At 42.4% G+C, this 18,225-nt stretch overlaps 1 protein-coding gene across 1 annotated transcript in view; it reads right to left on the bottom strand.

The window, feature by feature from the left end:
* MAF (MAF bZIP transcription factor) overlaps positions 1–18,225 on the bottom strand; it is a 252,546-nt gene that overhangs the window by 210,544 nt on the left and 23,777 nt on the right. The gene's annotated exons all lie outside the window — the stretch shown is intronic.

Below are 18,225 nucleotides of genomic sequence, written 5' to 3'. Positions count from 1 at the left end.
TACACAGTTTGCACAATTAACTGCGTCCTCCTGGCGTGGAGAACAAACTTTTTAAAAGTATAGCCTAATGCTTTAAACGTTGGGCATATATCATTGAGAGGTGGCTGTTGTGTGCATCAGAACCTTTGCTAAGCTAATAGGAGTTGTATCATTTAAGATCCTTGGTGTGCTCATGAAAAAGGCATCATTTTTGTCAGTGCTACCCTACACATATTTTCTGAATAGGTTAAAAGAAACAGTTAAAATATCTCTCTTGATCTGCTAGAATTCTCTCTGAAGGGGTCTCACTTTTCACAATCAAGAAGACTCCAAGGGGAGAGTGTCCTTCCAGCCATCTGCAACCTGAAGCACCTCACCCCAATACACCATTTCCACCTCCTGCATACACAGCCCCAGCAAGCTAAAAATGAAAATAAAAACAGAGTATTTTAGGCAACCATCACCCAAAGGAGAAGCTGCATTTTTGAGCCCACCAAGTGCTGGAATTTATTGTAGCAAGTAAAAAACAGACAGCCGGCATAAAAATCCAGCAGGTTCCAGCCAGTAAAATTATTTATCAAGCTAACAAGGGAAGAACTTTTTCATGTAGCAACAGCCCTATGTGGAAAAGGCATGCCTTTATATTTCACCTTTGGGTTGAAGCACCTGTAAAAATGCCATCTGACAGGCAGTTCGCATAAACATTCCTTTCTAAATGGACAGCCTTGGGGAGAGGAAGCAAATCCCAAGCAGAGGAAAACTGGAGTCAACACATAGAATCATTCCAGGAGAGGATCTGGAGCTGAAAATAAGCACACAAATATAATGGGGCCCATAAAGAGGTTTAATCAATGCTTAATTTGGGGTTGGAAATAATCTATAAACCCTACGAATCCATTCTGGGCTTGACTGCAAAAAAAGCCTTTGATTCTGGAGTTTGAAATACTGGAGCTAGTGTGTTTTTTTGCCTGCAAAGTTTAAAAGCACACAAGATGGCTATTAGCATCTCCACTGCAGCGTGAATCAGATTTTTGCCTTTGTTTTGTTCTTTCTTAAATGATCCAAACGGTGAAGTTATGGTTTGCTTAACAAGATCAATGATTATTTACTGTTAGTGTGTCTTTGCGTATGCATAGACATAAACACCCTGCTTCACAATCCTAATGGAGCATTTAAAAGGGGGGGGGGTGTCAAAGGAAAGAAAAGGAGTTATTCTTTAATCCAAATTAAATTATAAAAGAAATACTAAAGTAACATGTTTATTTCACATAGATGTGCTCAAGCAATGACATAAAATTACTTCCCTTGGTATAAGAGGAATTTGGGCAATTTCCAAAGTTTCCTGGGTTAGAATAAATGATGGGAGTTGGCAAAGAAGGCTTAAAATTATTTTAAAAACAAAACAAAAAAAATACTTTACGTCTCTCTTCTCCTGCCTGCCCCCTTTCTTATGTCTCAAAGATACAGCACCTTAGTTGCCAAATTCAGCATGTTATCTCCTTCTGCATATGGAAAATACAGAAGGCTAGGTCAGAGATTATGCACTTCATGTCAAAAGGTACAAGAAGGGTATAGTGCCAATAATTTGACGTTTGGCAGTATTCTGCAAAAGTGGGACTCAAGCTAACCAGACATTAGATTTTAAAATAACTCTAACTTAAACATTACATCAATTTTAAGGCATGACAGAGATTACTGTAGTGGGTTTATTAATTCAGAAATTCAAGTTTTTATCAAGGAAATACCATACAGGCAAACATTTCTTTTTGCTAATTCACCTCCATAGGGAGACACTTGACAGTAAATCTGTATATTAGAATTGGCTCTCACAATTCCCATAAATTAAGTATGTGCAGCACGGAGTCTTCTTAAAATCTGAATATCTGAAACATTTTAAGCCTTCCTCAAACAAAAAACCAAAGTGTATATGTATCTGTTTGTGTGTTTTATTTATTTTCATACGGGGAAAGATATAGAGAGAAACAGAGAAATAGAAATATAGAGATATAGAAATAGATATATAAAGCATACATGCACACACACATGTGCAAAATAAATACAGTCTAATCCTTGTACTACCAAGACACAAACCAATCAGGATTGGAAATATTAGTAGTAGTAGTAGAATTGATTCATTATATTTATAGCTGTAGGTACAGAGAATGGCAAATAAACACAGCTGAAATCTGAAACAAATGCATTGTAAACTTTGTAAATCTAAATAAACTATTTGCCTGGGTCTTCACAAGCTCCACACAAGTGTGAGCAAGCCCTTGTAACAACGCAAAAGCTTGTAAATAAAAAGTAAAATAACAAATTATTGTTGCCAATGCAGAGGCTTGCTATGTCAACAGTAGTACCCATGAAGTAAATGCAAATGTAGCTAATCATGCAGATTTTTTTAAAAAACAAAACAGCACAGATCCCCAGATATATATACAGTATTTATGATAGTCTGACAGCAGCATTTTCTGTCTCTCTGCAAATATAGATCATTAGGTAAAGTGGGGGGTGTATAATTTTTCATTCCAGGAACAAGTCTAACCTGCATTCACACATGACTCTTATGTTCTCAGTTTCTGAGCTGGTGCAACTGATATTATAGTGCCCAGGAGCAAGTGGGACACTTTTTAGCTAAAAGTAGGGAAGGGAAGAAAAAGCTAGCTTTTTTTAGCTGGAGGCCAAAACACAAGAAGAAAAAACAAAGGCAAAAAGTCTGATGGAATGAGTGCAGCGTTAGAGTCCTGAGGAAAGAAATGCTATTGTTTGAAAGCAATTGAGTTGAAATTTAATAAATCCATAGGTTGCACTTCAAAAATACCTTCACTGAGAAGATACAAATTTGCCCTCAAAGGCAGGAGGACACTGGACAAGGTTGAGATGTTCTTCACAGGGCACAGGGCTTCTACATGTTCAGGCCTGTTTTTGAGGAAAAAAATCATGATTGATAACTGGCAAATAGAGGGAGAAAACATAGAGGCAGTGAAAGACTTTGTATTTCTAGGTGCAAAGATTACTGCAGATGCTGACTGCAGCCAGGAAATCAGAAGACGCTTAATTCTTGGGAGAAGAGCAATGACAAATCTCGATAAAATAGTTAAGCGCAGAGACATCACACTGATAACAAAGGTACGCATAGTTAAAGCAATGGTGTTCCCTGTAGTAACATATGGCTGCGAGAGCTGGACCATAAGGAAGGCTGAGAGAAGGAAGATAGATGCTTTTGAACTGTGGTGTTGGAGGAAACTTCTGAGAGTGCCTTGGACTGCAAGAAGATCAAACCAGTCCATCCTCCAGGAAATAAAGCCAGAGTGCTCACTTGAGGGAATGATATTAAAGGCAAAACTGAAATACTTTGGCCACATAATGAGAAGACAGGACACCCTGGAGAAGATGCTGATGCTAGGGAGAGTGGAGGGCAAAAAGAAGAGGGGCCGACCAAGGGCAAGGTGGATGGATGACATTCTAGAGGTGACGGACTCGTCCCTGGGGGAGCTGGGGGTGTTGACGACCGACAGGAAGCTCTGGCGTGGGCTGGTCCATGAAGTCACGAAGAGTCAGAAGCGACTAAACGAATAAACAACAACCATCCAAAATAGGAGTGCAGGACATTTTTAAGGCCAAGAGCCACACTTGGCTTTTGGGGTGCTCCAGGGCCCTGCTCTGAAAAATAGACAAGGGCAGGACGGACTCATTTTGACTTCATCGAAGTGATTAAAGATGTTTTACATTGGTGTTTCTCAAACAACAGCAGGGGGGTTGAAGGGGAATTCTGGGAGTTGAAGTCCACAGATCTTAAAGTTGCCAAGTTTGAAAAATGCTGGTTTATACAATTACTCCCTGTAGCAGAAGAACCCTGTTAATCTAGGGTGGCAAAAATCAGGAAGAGTCTAGTAGCATCTTTTCCAACTAACACATTTTACTAAAAGGCAAAGCTTTCATGAGCTGCAATTTGCATGTCATCTCCATCTGTGTAACCACCCTGTCTTCCCCTTCTTGCCCCACTCCCTGTGCCTCATCCCAGTTTAAACCCTCCAACAGTCTAGCCACTTCTTTGCATCTGATGAAGTGACCTGCAGCTCATGACAGCCGATGCCTTTTAATAAAATTTGTTAGTAGGAAAAGAGGCTAGCAGACACTTTCTGATTCCCCCCTCCCCACCTTTATTTTCCTCTAAGGCTCACATGGACTAAGTGGGGCTCCTTCCTTTTCTCTTGAATCTTGAATTCAAGTTCTTGAATCAAGAGAGTCAATTTCTGGTGACAATATAGATACCTCCATTTCTTTTCATGAGAATAATTTGGAAGTGGTTTATCTTTGTGTTCTTTCAGATGCTTTCTTGATTTCTCAGCCTAGCTTATGATCCTGGATTCTCTGATGGTCTTCCATCCAAGTATTAAGGAGGGCTGATCTTACTTAGCTTTTTTTCCAGATCAGCCATGGCCAAAAGGTGCACTTTAGAAAGGTTATTTCTAAATATGAAAGAGTCCATTAGAGTTGGGAAGCTAATAAATTTGAATGAATGAATGAATGAATGCATGAATGAATGAATGAATGAATGAATGAATGAGGCACTTTAATATGCCCAAACCTAGCATTGTTTACATAATAAGCATATCTACTACCACAGAAAGCAAGAGCCAGTTTGGTGTAGTAGTTAAAGGCATCAGGCTAGAAACTGGGAGACTGTGAGTTCTAGTCCCGCCTTAGGCATGAAGCCAGCTGGATGACTTTGGGCCAGTTCCTCTCTCTCAGTCACAGGAAGTAGGCAAGGGCAAACCACTTCTGAAATCTTGCCAAGAAAGCTGCAGGGACCAGTCCAGGCTGTTGCCCGGAGTCAAGACTGACTTGAAGGCACTAAAAAACAACTACCACAGAGCTATAGCTATTTCCCGAAAGGACAGTCGATATACACAGAACCATGTTCCACTCCCAGACCCAACAGTTGTCTACTTTTGCTTCTCTCCTGGTTATAGATTTTTTTAAAAAAATAGAAAATGTTCCTGTGCAAGTAAGTATGATTCCAATTGGAATATGCATCTCAATTTTGAAGTCTGCACAAGTATTTGGGCTACATGACTTGATGTGAAGGAGGACGGCCTTGAAACCTTCTTCTCTATGTTTTACAAGCATCACCTGGGAAAAAAATTACCACCTTAAAACTGCCAAGCTTGCCTGAGGTAGAAATGCACATCTCTAACCCTGACTGTCACCTAGCAACCATTCCAAGGAGCTGTAGCAGGAGAAGAGCAGGGAAGCATACCCACCATGTTAATTGAGAGCCCAATTACTCGGGGATAATTTTCTCATTAAAGTGTAGCTATTGCAGTTAGCAAAATGACTGATCATTCCCAGGTATTTTGCATGCATATAGTAAGAGCTATATAACATCGATACCCAAGGACTCGTGTTTTCCTTTGCCCTCCCCATCTCTTCTTCCTTTTGTATTGTTTCATTTTAGATTGCAGCCTTGAGGGAAGAGACTATCCTTTCTGCTTTGCAAGAGCAATGGCTTAAAAGCAGGAGTATAACTTAACATGCCTGGCATGCTTTTCAATCAGCTGACATACCAAAGAAAGAAATGTGGTATTTTGCTGTATTTTAGAAAAATGATGATACCTCCAGGGTGAAGGAGAAAAAACCTCCCCCTCTGCTTCTTCTTTTTTTTCCAGCTGACTGGTTATTAAGCTGCAGGGTGCTCTTGCCAACTCTTAATTAGCTGCTAATATCTGCAAAGGAGCAATGGAATGTCTTCCACCTCAAGTCATTTCTCAAAAGTTGCAGCTGTCTCCAGTGACAATCCGCTGAATTTCTCAAGGAAAACTCCAGTCCTGCTTTACAGATGGTGCTTTTTGCTCTGGTCTAGTTAAGGCAACCAGCTTGATTGATAACTGGCAAATAGAGGGAGAAAATGTAGAGGCAGTGAAAGACTTTGTATTTCTAGGTGCAAAGATTACTGCAGATGCTGACTGCAGTCAGGAAATCAGAAGACGCTTAATCCTTGGGAGAAGAGCAATGACAAATCTCGATAAAATAGTTAAGAGCAGAGACATCACACTGACAACAAAGGTCCGCATAGTTAAAGCAATGGTGTTTCCCGTAGTAACATATGGCTGCGAGAGCTGGACCACAAGGAAGGCTGAGAGAAGAAAGATCGATGCTTTTGAACTGTGGTGTTGGAGGAAAATTCTGAGAGTGCCTTGGACTGCAAGAAGATCAAACCAGTCCATCCTCCAGGAAATTAAGCCAGACTGCTCACTTGAGGGAATGATATTAAAGGCAAAACTGAAATACTTTGGCCACATAATGAGAAGACAGGACACCCTGGAGAAGATGCTGATGCTAGGGAGAGTGGAGGGCAAAAGGAAGAGGGGCCGACCAAGGGCAAGGTGGATGGGTGATATTCTAGAGGTGATGGACTTGTCCCTGGGGGAGCTGGGGGTGTTGACGACCGACAGGGAGCTCTGGCGTGGGCTGGTCCATGAAGTCACGAAGAGTCGGAAGCGACTGAACGAATAAGCAACAAAAAAGTTGCATGTATTGCCCATGTGCCTCTGTGCCTGTTTCAATGTCTTTAGTAGCTTTTCAGGGAAGGGGCATTGGATATGTTGTTCAGGAAGATCTCTTATAACTTCTTTGCCTTCCTTCATAAAATCCAAGCTACCTTTTGGAGGGACAGCAATACAGAAGGTGAACAGAATAAGCAAGATATGCTGGGGTGGGGGGTGGGGGGAATAACATAGGCACACCTGCCAAACAGATCAACATTTTGGCTAACAAACTTTGGGGGCCTTAAGACAAACAGCAAATCAAGCTGCAGACCTAGGTTTTTACCTCATGACAAATACCAGTGCAGTTGAAAATACAGGTAGTCCTTGACTTATGACTGTTGATTTAATGATGGTCCGAAGTTACAGCGGCCTCAGAATGGGTGCTTCATGGCCTGTAAAGCACTTCCGAGCATCGCAAAACATCACACCATCTCCCTGTAGTCACATAATCACATTTTGGGTGCTTCGCAACTGGCTCACATTTACAACTGGTTGCAGCGTCCCATGGTCATGTGTTCGCATTTTGCTGTTTTCCAGCAAAAAACACCCATTGGGGAAGCTGGATTTGTTTAACAACCACCATAAAAATGGTCATAAAATTGGGCCTGGTCACGTGGTGACTTGACTTATGACCGCAACGACTTACGATGGAAATTCTGGTCCCAATTGTGGTCATAAGTTAAGGACTACCTGTATGCATCCCTGCGTCAAATTAATTGAATGAGACTGTTGGCAAATGAACTCACACCACAACTGCAAGCTGGACTGAGGGCAACTGGAACCAGTTCAACAAGGATGCTCTTGAGGGGTCTGAGACGAATCTGATGATTGAGCATATTTAGACATGAGAAGAGAAGGCTGAGGGTTGGGACTGATAGGATAGTGCTTTCTGGCTGGGTTCACCCAACATACTACATTAGGTTCACGTAGGAAGTTTGTGATTCAGCCCATGGTGGGAACCCCAGCCATTGCCTCAGCACATTGCATGAACCAAGCGATGTAGCTAACCCATAATATGGTTCCTCAGTTGGAGCACACCTTTTATGTAAACATAGCAAATGTGTTTTGTTAACCTAGTTTACCATGTTGTATGAACCTGGCCTTAAGTCATCACAAGGGACATCACGCAGGAGAAGGCTAGAATTTGTACTCCATTGCTTTGGGTAATGGCCTTAAGTCACAGGAAGGCAGATTCTCAGGTGAACATTGGGGAAAATATCATACCTAAAACCAATCCGACACTTTGCTGGATGTCTTCATAGAGAAGCCAGGCAGAGGCTTTAATGTGGATTCCTGGAGTGTGCCGAAAGATGAACACAGCAGCCCGTTCCTGTTCTAGGCTTCTATGACTTTATGAAAAGAGCTTCAACTTTAGGAACGAATATTGCAACAGAAATGCTTTATTTTTATGTTTGACTTAAAAAAAAGAAAGAAAGAAAGAGATAAAGGCAGCCTGACCTCTGTCAACATTGGCCAATGAGTTCGGTACATTACCAAGAGGAAAGAGTTTTCAAATTTTCATTCAAGTTCATGCTAAACCTGAAACCAGGGTTTCTCAACCTGGGTTCAGTGGCACCCTTGGGTTCCACGAGAGGTCACTAGGGTTCCCTGAAGGTCACAATTTATTTTAAAATTATTTCAAATTCAAGCAACTTCACATTAAAGAGGTACGTTTCATTCCTGATTTTTAGTTTAAGAACACTGTTAATGCATAGCTACAGGCCCACCCATGAAACAAATATAATAATTTTGTAATTGCTGGCCTAAATTTGAGCCTGAACGTGCAGGGATTCCCTGAGGCCTGGAAAATATTTCAAGGGTTCCTCCAGGGTCAAAAGGCTGCCTTAGACGATGGTTTCACATTACTGAGGATTTTAAATCCTCTGCCTCAAAGGAAGCAAGTGCCACCCTGACATGTACATTACTATATGCCCAAACGTGTGTGTTCCAAACACACATCCTGAACTAACATGGGCTCACTGTGATAGACAAGCCCATAGCTGGCATGCAACCTTCTCCTACTAGCACACACATAGAGTAGCAAAAGGGTGTCACAGAAACAGCTGAGGCTCCCTTGCACAACACCTTTCACTACGAGACTGTGAGACGTCAGCGTGTTTTACAAACAAACCTTCATTCTCTGAGTATCCCTGAGAGGCATTCCCAGATTGGTGTTTCCTCTGAGCAAACTGGGCAATGAAAGCCAATCACAGCTCATCTGCAGTGGTACATCATTCCTATCTGTGCCAGTTAGAGTAACTTATTGCCTAAAGTTAGAGTAAATGTTACATAGAGAAAGAGAGAGGTCATGTTGATTTAAAACCTTCTGCGTAGAAAACCCAGTTTATTACTGATGAAATCAGAGCTGTTGTTTGCCCAAGTTTGGCCAGGAGTATGACTGACAAGAGCATCAGTTATCTGGAGTGGGAGTCATTTCGTTTCTGGATAAGGACAGGAGTTTAATTCTGAAAGATTTAACACATAACTTTTATAAAATGTGTGTCCAAGGCCACTTAAATGGTTTATATTCTACTAAGGTTTCAAAAGAAAGCTGTCGGGTTCCAAAAAACTTTGGCAAAGTATCCCCAAGCACAGTCAGGAAGGAGGTTAACTGTGTCCAAAGATGTCAGGAGCAGAAACTAGTTTTAATCCATTGTTTGTTATTGGCTTTCAAACCCTGGCTTCCTTTGGCCCACTTAGCTGTAATCCCAGTCTTGGATGTCACATCAGCAACTTTTCCAAATCCTGAGCACCACTCCTTGACCTCACATAATGGCAGAGGCACCCAAACATTTTTTTTTTAATTAAACATGGTCACAGTTCCATTAGATATCAATGTCCCCATTAACTGTCACCAGATTTCATGTGAGAGCACTGGCATCTTGCAAGATTTGGGGATCTCATAAGATGTTAGTGATTTCCATTTTTGAATATTTTGTAATTTAATTTCAGGATACAAAGATCAGGATCTAGGACAGTGTTTCTCAACCTTGGCAACTTGAAGATGTGTGGACTTCAACTCCCATGATTGGCTGGGCAATTCTGGGAGTTGAAGTCCACACATCTTCAAATTGTCAAGGTTGAGAAACACTGATCTAGGAGAACTGCAGGGGCTTAGATTAATTTTTCGTGATTCGTCCTCATAAAGTGATGAGCAAGAATTAAATTCTTCATTACCTCCACTGGGTTCAACTCTATGCCCACTGCAGAAGGCAAAGGAACAAATTGGCTTGTATCTTCTGATCATCATTTTAAAGTGTTTCAACAACTATCAAGAAGAAAACTACTGTATTTATACAGCTAGACACCTAAACACAATATTTTTATGCAGACCTGCCTTGTTTGTGGCACCCATACACTTGGAAAGTAACTGATGCCTTTTTCAGAGCTTTAACTGCATGAAGCAGAGAACTCTCAATCTGTTTCTTTATTTTAAAAGAACGTATTTTGTCACAATTATTTCTATGTTGGATGGAGACATATGCATTTAAAGAATTACGTACCAGAACCTCTTTAAAAGGAAATATATTACAGCACATTCTAAAAATTGTTTTCCCATGTTTGGAAGTGCAATTAAATAATGTGTTCCCTCCATAACTGACAGTTTCCTTGCTTTTCATCTATCACAGCTTTTATGCAATCTTCCTTGTAAGCGTTTTTTTAAGAAGAATCTAAGCATTAATCGAATTGGTTAAAAATTACCCTAATTACATATATTAAAAGTTAAAGGTTGTTTAAGTGTGAGGATTAGAGAGTAAACCTGGACAGATATTACCATTTTGTACAGTGCAGGTTCTCTGTGATTAACTAATTTTGATTTATAAAATAAACTATGCACTGGTGTTTATTCAGAAAAGAAACCCAACTGTTATGTGACAATTCAGTTGCCCACTGTATCCTTTCCCTACCCTTCATATCCCATTTCCAAGGTAAGATTAAATAGAAAGACCATGAATAGTGATTATGTTGAACAATATAATTATGTATCCCTTTGATCAAAATAAAAACCACTAATGATCACAATGAGCACTACAGTACTAAGTGTTCTTGCAACACAACGTATAAGTCAAAGGGAAGAATTAGATGGGCAAAACAGAATACATATTTACTAGCTTATGAGAATCCAATCCAGGTTTGATTTGAACTGTTGATCTGGAGCAATTTGAGTCAAACGCACCAAGGCATGTAACTGTTTCCTTTGGGCCAGACTGATTCACTATGGATTAAAAAAACATATGTGCATGAATGCAAAAAAGGTGCGCAGATTGGTCTGATCAAATTGAATTCATTTCCAGGTATCCGATAAGACAATCCAACTCATCCCTTCAGTTCTAAACCTCGATTTGGAAATTCAGTATCATCTTTAAATCAAATCTCCAAACGGAATACTTGCATAACTCGACCCTTTACCCTATCTTGCAACCTATTCAGTAATTCATTATTGTATTTGATAGCCCTTTTCCTTGAAACATGAATGACTGGTTTGTGCCAATAACACTTCCAACTAAGAAAAAAAAAAAAACTGGCTCTTTTTTATTACTTTCTTCATTTTTCATCACATCACACTAATAGCTGCTGAAATTGATCCTTCTTTTCTCCAACAAAAAACAAAGTGCATCGGCTACGTGATCTAAAAATTCCACACTTTTTAAAAGTCATTTGGGCTGGAGAAGTTCAAGACTGGGAATTTTACGTATGAAAGTCCCAGGAGTGTAAGCGCTGGAGTTTTCATATCTCGGTTTATTATTCCTAATATTACATTGAAACTTCCCCCACTTGTCCTTCTTTTTCCCAAATTCCCCACCTGACCAGATGTGTCTCTCCCCTGTTTCCACCTGTCAATCACATTCACGGCTGAAATTTGATTTCTCTCTCAACAATAACCTTATATGAAACATTACCATGGGGGTCAGCACAATCTGAACCTTTTCATTCACGTTCATTAACACGTCCCAGGTCCAATATCTGTTCGTTTCAAAGTTACATGGATTTTAGCAGGAACCTCTTTCGCAACACTGGCTGGTCACAAATTGCTCAACCTGCTATCAAGGAGGAAGCAAAATGGCTTGGTCTTAGGTTTTCAAAAGGATTCCTTTCATAAGGGAAATATTAGGATGGTGTGCCTTAATGCTAAAGATTCCTCCCTTCCGAAAACATTAGGATGAGGAAAAATAATAATAATAATAAGAGGAAAAAAATAATCAGTGCAGAAGACTGTGCAAATAAATTATTCTGCATTCCCAGCTTCAATGCACATATATTTGATTGCAGAGAAAAAGAGTTGCTGTCATTGATCCAAGCTTGCCTCCTGGGGACTTACATGTAATTTGCCTAGCATGATGAATGAGAGGCCAACTATTGTCTTCTTCTGGAATGTCTTCTCTGACTTCTCAGTCTTGGTCATGGTTCTGGAATTTCCTAGCGGTCTCCCATCCAGGAACTAATCAGTCTGACCCTGCTTCAGGTTTTGAAATCAGCTGAGGGCAGCTGGGTACTAGGAATTAGTTGGGCCACTTGCATTAAAAAATGAATGCAATATTTTTATAGGTTCAGGGGCTTATGTGGATTTTTTTGAACGGAACAGGGAAGCAAGGGTGGGAAGATGAAGAGAAGAGTGGGTGGGATCAGTGGTGTTGGGAATAGTTGCAGACCATAATTTTAAATAAACCATAATTTTAAAAATATCCATCCAAGTCCTCCCCCCCACATTAATTAGTTTTTTTCTCGTTCCTACCCACCTGCCTTCATTTCACCACACCTTTTCTAGTCTTAAAATAACAGGAATACTAAGCTACTGAGCTAAGCGCCTTAACGCCAAACACATCTCTACTGGGCTTAAATTTAACTGTTACGTGCAACTGAACAAGGTTGGAAATGAAGCAGCATTGGGGACGAGCAACCTATAGGCCTTCAGCTGTTGCTGGACCACAGTTTCATGAAGCCTCAGTCAACATGGTAGTGGTTAGGAATGTGGGCAATGTTGCTCTTACAACAGAACAAGGGGAGGGAATCTGTGGTCCTTCAAATATTTCAGAACATTCAGCTCCAAGCATCCTTCACCATCAGCCATGTGGGCAGGGGATACTGAGATGATAGGATGATAGAAGTTGTAGTACTACAAGTAGGAGTTGCCAGGGTGGAGGAAGATATTCTACTAATTTAACCATAGTGCAAGGATTCATGGCAGAATTTTACAGGGGTAATAGATTGGAGGGGGGCGGTGGTAGAAAACTTATGCGCACACACCATGGGTCAATGTTGGATTAAGTGGCAAAACCTGGTTACTTTCTGGAATAGGAGGAACAGTGTTACAACTACAGACCCTGTAGGAGGAGGGTCATGTTAGTCTATGTTAGCCAAAAATCAGGCGGTGTCTTGTAGCACTTTTTCAGGTTTTATTAAAGCTTGTGTGAGCTGCAGCTCAATTCATCGGATGCATGTTTTTTTGTTTTTTGCTTTAAATATTCTCCTAAAAAACTGCTACCAAACTCCTTCTGATATTAGACTACAAGTTGGGGATGAGAAACCAGCCACCATACAATCCACGGGCAGCACTGGGGTTGCCAGGACAAATCTCGTGCTGACAACCAAAGATGGAGATGTCAGTGACTTGGAATCACTTGGAAATTTATACTTTACATTCTTTCTGTCCCTTCTAATTCTTTCCTACTTTTTATAATTCAGCACATTAAGAGCTGCCCTGTTTTAGAAACAACCCTCCTTTCTTAGAGTAACTAGTTATACATGGGGGGTATCAAAACTAGGCAGCGTACATTGAAGCTAGACGTAACGCGACTCACCCCGTCTTCCAACATTTGTCCCTTAACCTAATGCATCAAAACAACCCCTTATGAACACCAGCAAGATTTGGATTATCCCCTTAACCTTGTAATGCATATAACTGTAATTCCACTGAGTTCAATCAACTGGAGGATAATGGTGGTCTAAGGGAGAGGCAGCTAGAGTCTTAAACACTGTAAAAGATTTCATTGTTAACATATAGGGTATACTGAATATCACATATAAGATACTGATAAGAATAATAAAAAAGTAGAGTGTTAAAGTTGTTGTTGTGTGTGTGTGTGTGAGTACCAACAATATGGTAATCACCAATCCTACAAGCCACATAACTATTTAAGTGAAGAAATACAGAAAACAGAAACTCAAGGAAAATTGTGTGGTAGACGACGTGGGGAAAGAGATTTCTCTACTTCTCTCCTTGTCTGTTATTTACACTGTGCCCGAGCAGGCATCTCTGGATTGCAGTTAAGAGCATCTGCCAAATCTTTCCTTCCAGAAGAGGAAGAGGTAACAACAACAACACTGCATCTGATGGTCAGTCTTGGGCAGGGCACACAGGCTGACTGGCTAAACTGTAGGCTCTGAAGGCTGAGAGCAGATTGATCTAGGGATCAAAAACACCCTCAAGAAATAAATGTTCCTTGCATGCAAAGCTCATCTCTACTTCTCTTTTGCTAGCATAGTTCTGGCTAATAAATCCACAAAAATTCAATACTGTACATGCAGCCTTCTCAATCACTGCATTTCTGTATTGGTAGAAATTGCAACTGCTGAATGCGCATGGGTAAAATGGGGGGAGGAGGCAGCTCTCAACTATGGCTGCAATACACACACACACACACACAGAGTATATGGAGATTATGTTTGTGTGTGGGTGTCTATCTGTATCTCTCTCTATCCCTCTCCATGTTGATACCCTGTCTCTATTATTCTTTCCAAATCATCTCCCTTGCATATTCCTTCACATGTATATAATTCTTTGCCATTCAGCTTCCTATATAGTCATTGCAAAGCAAAATACAAATGACAGAAAGGGAGAAAAGGAGTGGAGGGATGATGTGGGAAGGCAGTCAATATCTCAGGGCAAAGACCTGCCTTGATATTGCAGTACAAAGGTAATAAGTTTCTTAGTTATACTTAGGCATAACCTAGAGCGCAAGTAGCTTTCTCCTGCTCTGACCACCTAGATCCACCACAGGAATGTTCCAATGGCTGGATGCTGCCATTTGTCCAAGCTCTATGAATCAGGGGGATGAGCGCTGCATTAGACTTCCCTATCTAATAGGCCAAAGAAGGAGAAGGCAAACAAACAATTGGCCCATTTGGGGAGGCAGAAAGACAGTGCAACCAAAGCACTGCATGTTTACATTCTAGCAGGACTACTTCCTGCGTTGTAAAATAGGACAGAAGGAGAGAGAAAATGCCAATACAGGTAGTCTTCGACTTATGACCATTTGTTTAACAACTGTTCAAAATTACGATGGTGCTGAAAAAAGTTATTTGCAACTGGTCCTCGCACTTACGACCGTCACAATGTCCCCGCAGTCACGTGATCAAAATTTGGGCACTTGGCAACCGGCATGTATTTATGACAGTTGCAGCATCCTGGGGGCATGTGATCACCATTTGCAACCTTCCCAGGGGGCTTCCGACAAGCAAAGCCAATGGGGGAAGCCAGATTTTCTTAATGATTGCAGCAAAAAAGGTCATAAAATTGGGCGTGACTCATTTAATGACTGCCTCACTTAGCAATGGAAGTTCCGGTCCCAATTCTGGTGGTAAGTTGAGCACTACCTGTATTAATTCTAACTTAAGACACAGTAGTATGTGACGTATCTGACTCCATTACTGCACAGCTAGATTGCATGTCTCTCACGTAGCCTCAGGGCATGACTTGTATTTCCCTATTCTCTTTGTACTCACTCCCCCGCCCTGATAGAACTGCTGAATAAAAGGAGGTGGGGGCGTGGCACCAGGAGGCAGTACCAGCAACCTCCTGAGATGTAGCGTCACTCGCCACAAAAGAATCCTGTGCCTACCGTTGTTTTTTCGACCTCACCCTTGCGAGGGAATCGTTGGCTCATTCCCCCCCAGGGAATCCCATAGACCGAAGGGCGAAGGACTGGTCGCGTGACGCGACAACTGGGGGCTCGTCCGGGATCCCTTCGGTCTCACGGTGTGATCTCTGTCTAGAGGTGCACTGCCTTCACTCTCGTTACTACGCACCTGGAAAAGGCTCTGCAATCGTAAGTAATGGGCTCCCCACTCTCCAAAGTTTCGTCAGTTCATAGGGACGAACTTTATGATTTAGTGAAGAAGGCTAACTCTTGTCAAAAGGCTAACGGTACGACCATCTTTCCCATTTCAAAAAAATCGGTGACTCAACTCCTACTGTACATGGACAGACACTGCCCTGTCTATCCTTCAGAGGGGTCGCTCAAAGCATCCACTTGGGAAAGGATAGGAAAATATTTTCATGATACCCCACGAGCACCCGTGCCTATTCTGACTGCCTGGAAGGCTGTTATGGCGGCCATCAACACTCTTTACCCTCCCCCGTCTTCCCCGGAAACTTGCCCTTCTCCTCCCGGCCCAAAAACCCCACCCCCTCTTGCCGCCCATCTCGATGCTGCCTCACCACCACCCCCTCCATACCCAGCCGTTCCTCCTCCCCCTTCAGCTCCAACCCCCGGATCCCCTCAACACCACCCCCTAGGAGGCGCCATCACTGAACTCCTCTCCTCCCCCCTCTCATTGGAAATGGAGAGTCCCTCTGCCTTTCCCATGACCATCGGCCTAGGGGCGGCGGGAGGAAATTTGTATAACAATATTGAACTTAAGGTTTTGAAACAAATCAAAGATGCTGTAACCACCTACGGCTTGCACTCTCCTTTTACTAGGGGAGTTTTAGACTCTTTAGTTACTGCTAACACTGTTATGTTATTGTATGATTGGAAAATGCTTTTTTCTATGCTTATGACCCCGGCGCAATACGTTGTGTGGCAATCTGAATACGACAAAGGGGTGGAAGTAGAAATTAGAAGAGGTCTTCCCGCAGGGGTGACCGCAAATCAATTATTAGGAAAGGGACAATTCGCAACCTTAGTCCAGCAACAGAACTCCCCCCGTCGTTGTTTTGCTATTATTCACATGTGCGCCATGAATGCTCTCAAAAGAGTGGATGATTCCGACTCTCAATCCACCCAAACGTTTTTGAAAATAATGCAAGAACCAAATGAACCATATGCTTCCTTCATAAGTCGCCTTCAGATTGCTTTAGACCGACAAATTGATAATGCCACGGCTAAACATGAGCTGCTAATGAAACTTGCTTTCTCTAACGCTAATCATGACTGCCAGACCATTCTGCAACCCGCAGTCAATCAACCGGGTGTAAAGCTTGCAGACTTCCTGCAACTCTGCAGAATCGTTGGTACCACCTCTCACAAAGTGAGCGCTCTCGCTGCCGCCATTACCACCTCGCTGCCTTCTACTAACCCCTCCCCTCAGCTCCATTCCCCGGAAGCCCTCGCAATCACTCGTCATGGAAATTGCTTCAATTGTGGGAAGCCGGGCCACTTTAAGAATCAATGCCGTGCACCCGGGGGAGGTGGGGCGCCCCCTTCCACTCAAAGGGGGCCGCCCCCCCCCTCCAAACCTAAAACTCCTTGTCCCAGGTGCCGCAAAGGCTATCATTGGGCCTCGCAATGTCGCAATAACTCCTCCCCTCACCAGCCTTCGGAAAACTAGATCGGGGGTTGTCAGCTAACCCCGCCCCAAAGGCTGAATTACCCATCACCAGCTTCCCTGTGGAGTTGGCAGAGGATCTTTTGTATGACGATCCGGGGGCTGTCCTTTCCCTTCCTCTTGTTGTCACGCTGCATAAACCCCTCCCTCCTCTTACCCCTGTTTTGCTTATTCCCAACTCCTCGCTTACGCTTGAGGGAATGGTTGCTGCTCCCTATTTGTATGATTCATCAGATTTGACACAAATTGCTCTGGCAGGAGTGGGAGATAGGTGCTTTTCCTTAAATAAAGGAACAATTGTCGCCACGCTCATACTTCTCCCTTCTCCTGATATGCCATCATTGTTTGCCTTGCAGCAACCAGTCCAAACCTCTAAACCCACCCTCCTTGTCACACTAAATGGTCGCTCTTTCGAAGGCTTGATTGACACCGGCGCCGACGTCTCTGTCATTCGTTCCGCTGAATGGCCCTCCTCCTGGCCTATCGCTGAAGCCTCCTCGGTGCAAGGAGTAGGCGGAGCACAGGCCGCTAAGGTCAGCTCTCATTGGCTTTCTGCTGTGACTGCTCATTCTCATATTACAGCTTATCTAAAGCCTTATATCTTGCCTTTGCACTGTAACCTATGGGGCCGTGACTTGCTTTCACAGTTCCACGCTTTTATTCAACTTCCCTAATGGCTTTACAGGACCCTTCAGGGTCTCTCTCTCTCTCTCTCAAAACCTCTGTGCCGGTATGGGTTGATCAATGGCCACTCACCAAAGAGAAACTGGACGCCTTACATATCTTGGTCCAACAGCAGTTAATTGAAGGCCATATCGAAACCTCCACCAGCCCATACAATACTCCGGTATTTGTCATCAAAAAGAAGTCTGGCAAATGGCGCCTCCTACAGGATCTTAGGGCTATCAACACCATCCTTCAGCCCATGGGACCTTTGCAGTGTGGACTTCCCAACCCCAACTTGATTCCGGAAGGACACGACCTTATTGTAATAGACCTCAAGGATTGTTTTTTTTCCATACCTTTGGCACAAAAGGACAGAATTATTTTCGCATTTACGGTACCGGAACTTAACAATTCAAAGCCTACTGCTCGGTACCAGTGGAAGGTCCTCCCACAAGGCATGTTGAACTCACCCACAATGTGC

This window comes from Candoia aspera, chromosome 11, assembly GCF_035149785.1.
Source record: "Candoia aspera isolate rCanAsp1 chromosome 11, rCanAsp1.hap2, whole genome shotgun sequence".
NCBI lineage: Eukaryota > Metazoa > Chordata > Lepidosauria > Squamata > Boidae > Candoia > Candoia aspera.
The sequence above is the reverse complement of the archived record's forward strand: the minus strand, read 5'-3'. Positions and strand labels throughout refer to the sequence as shown.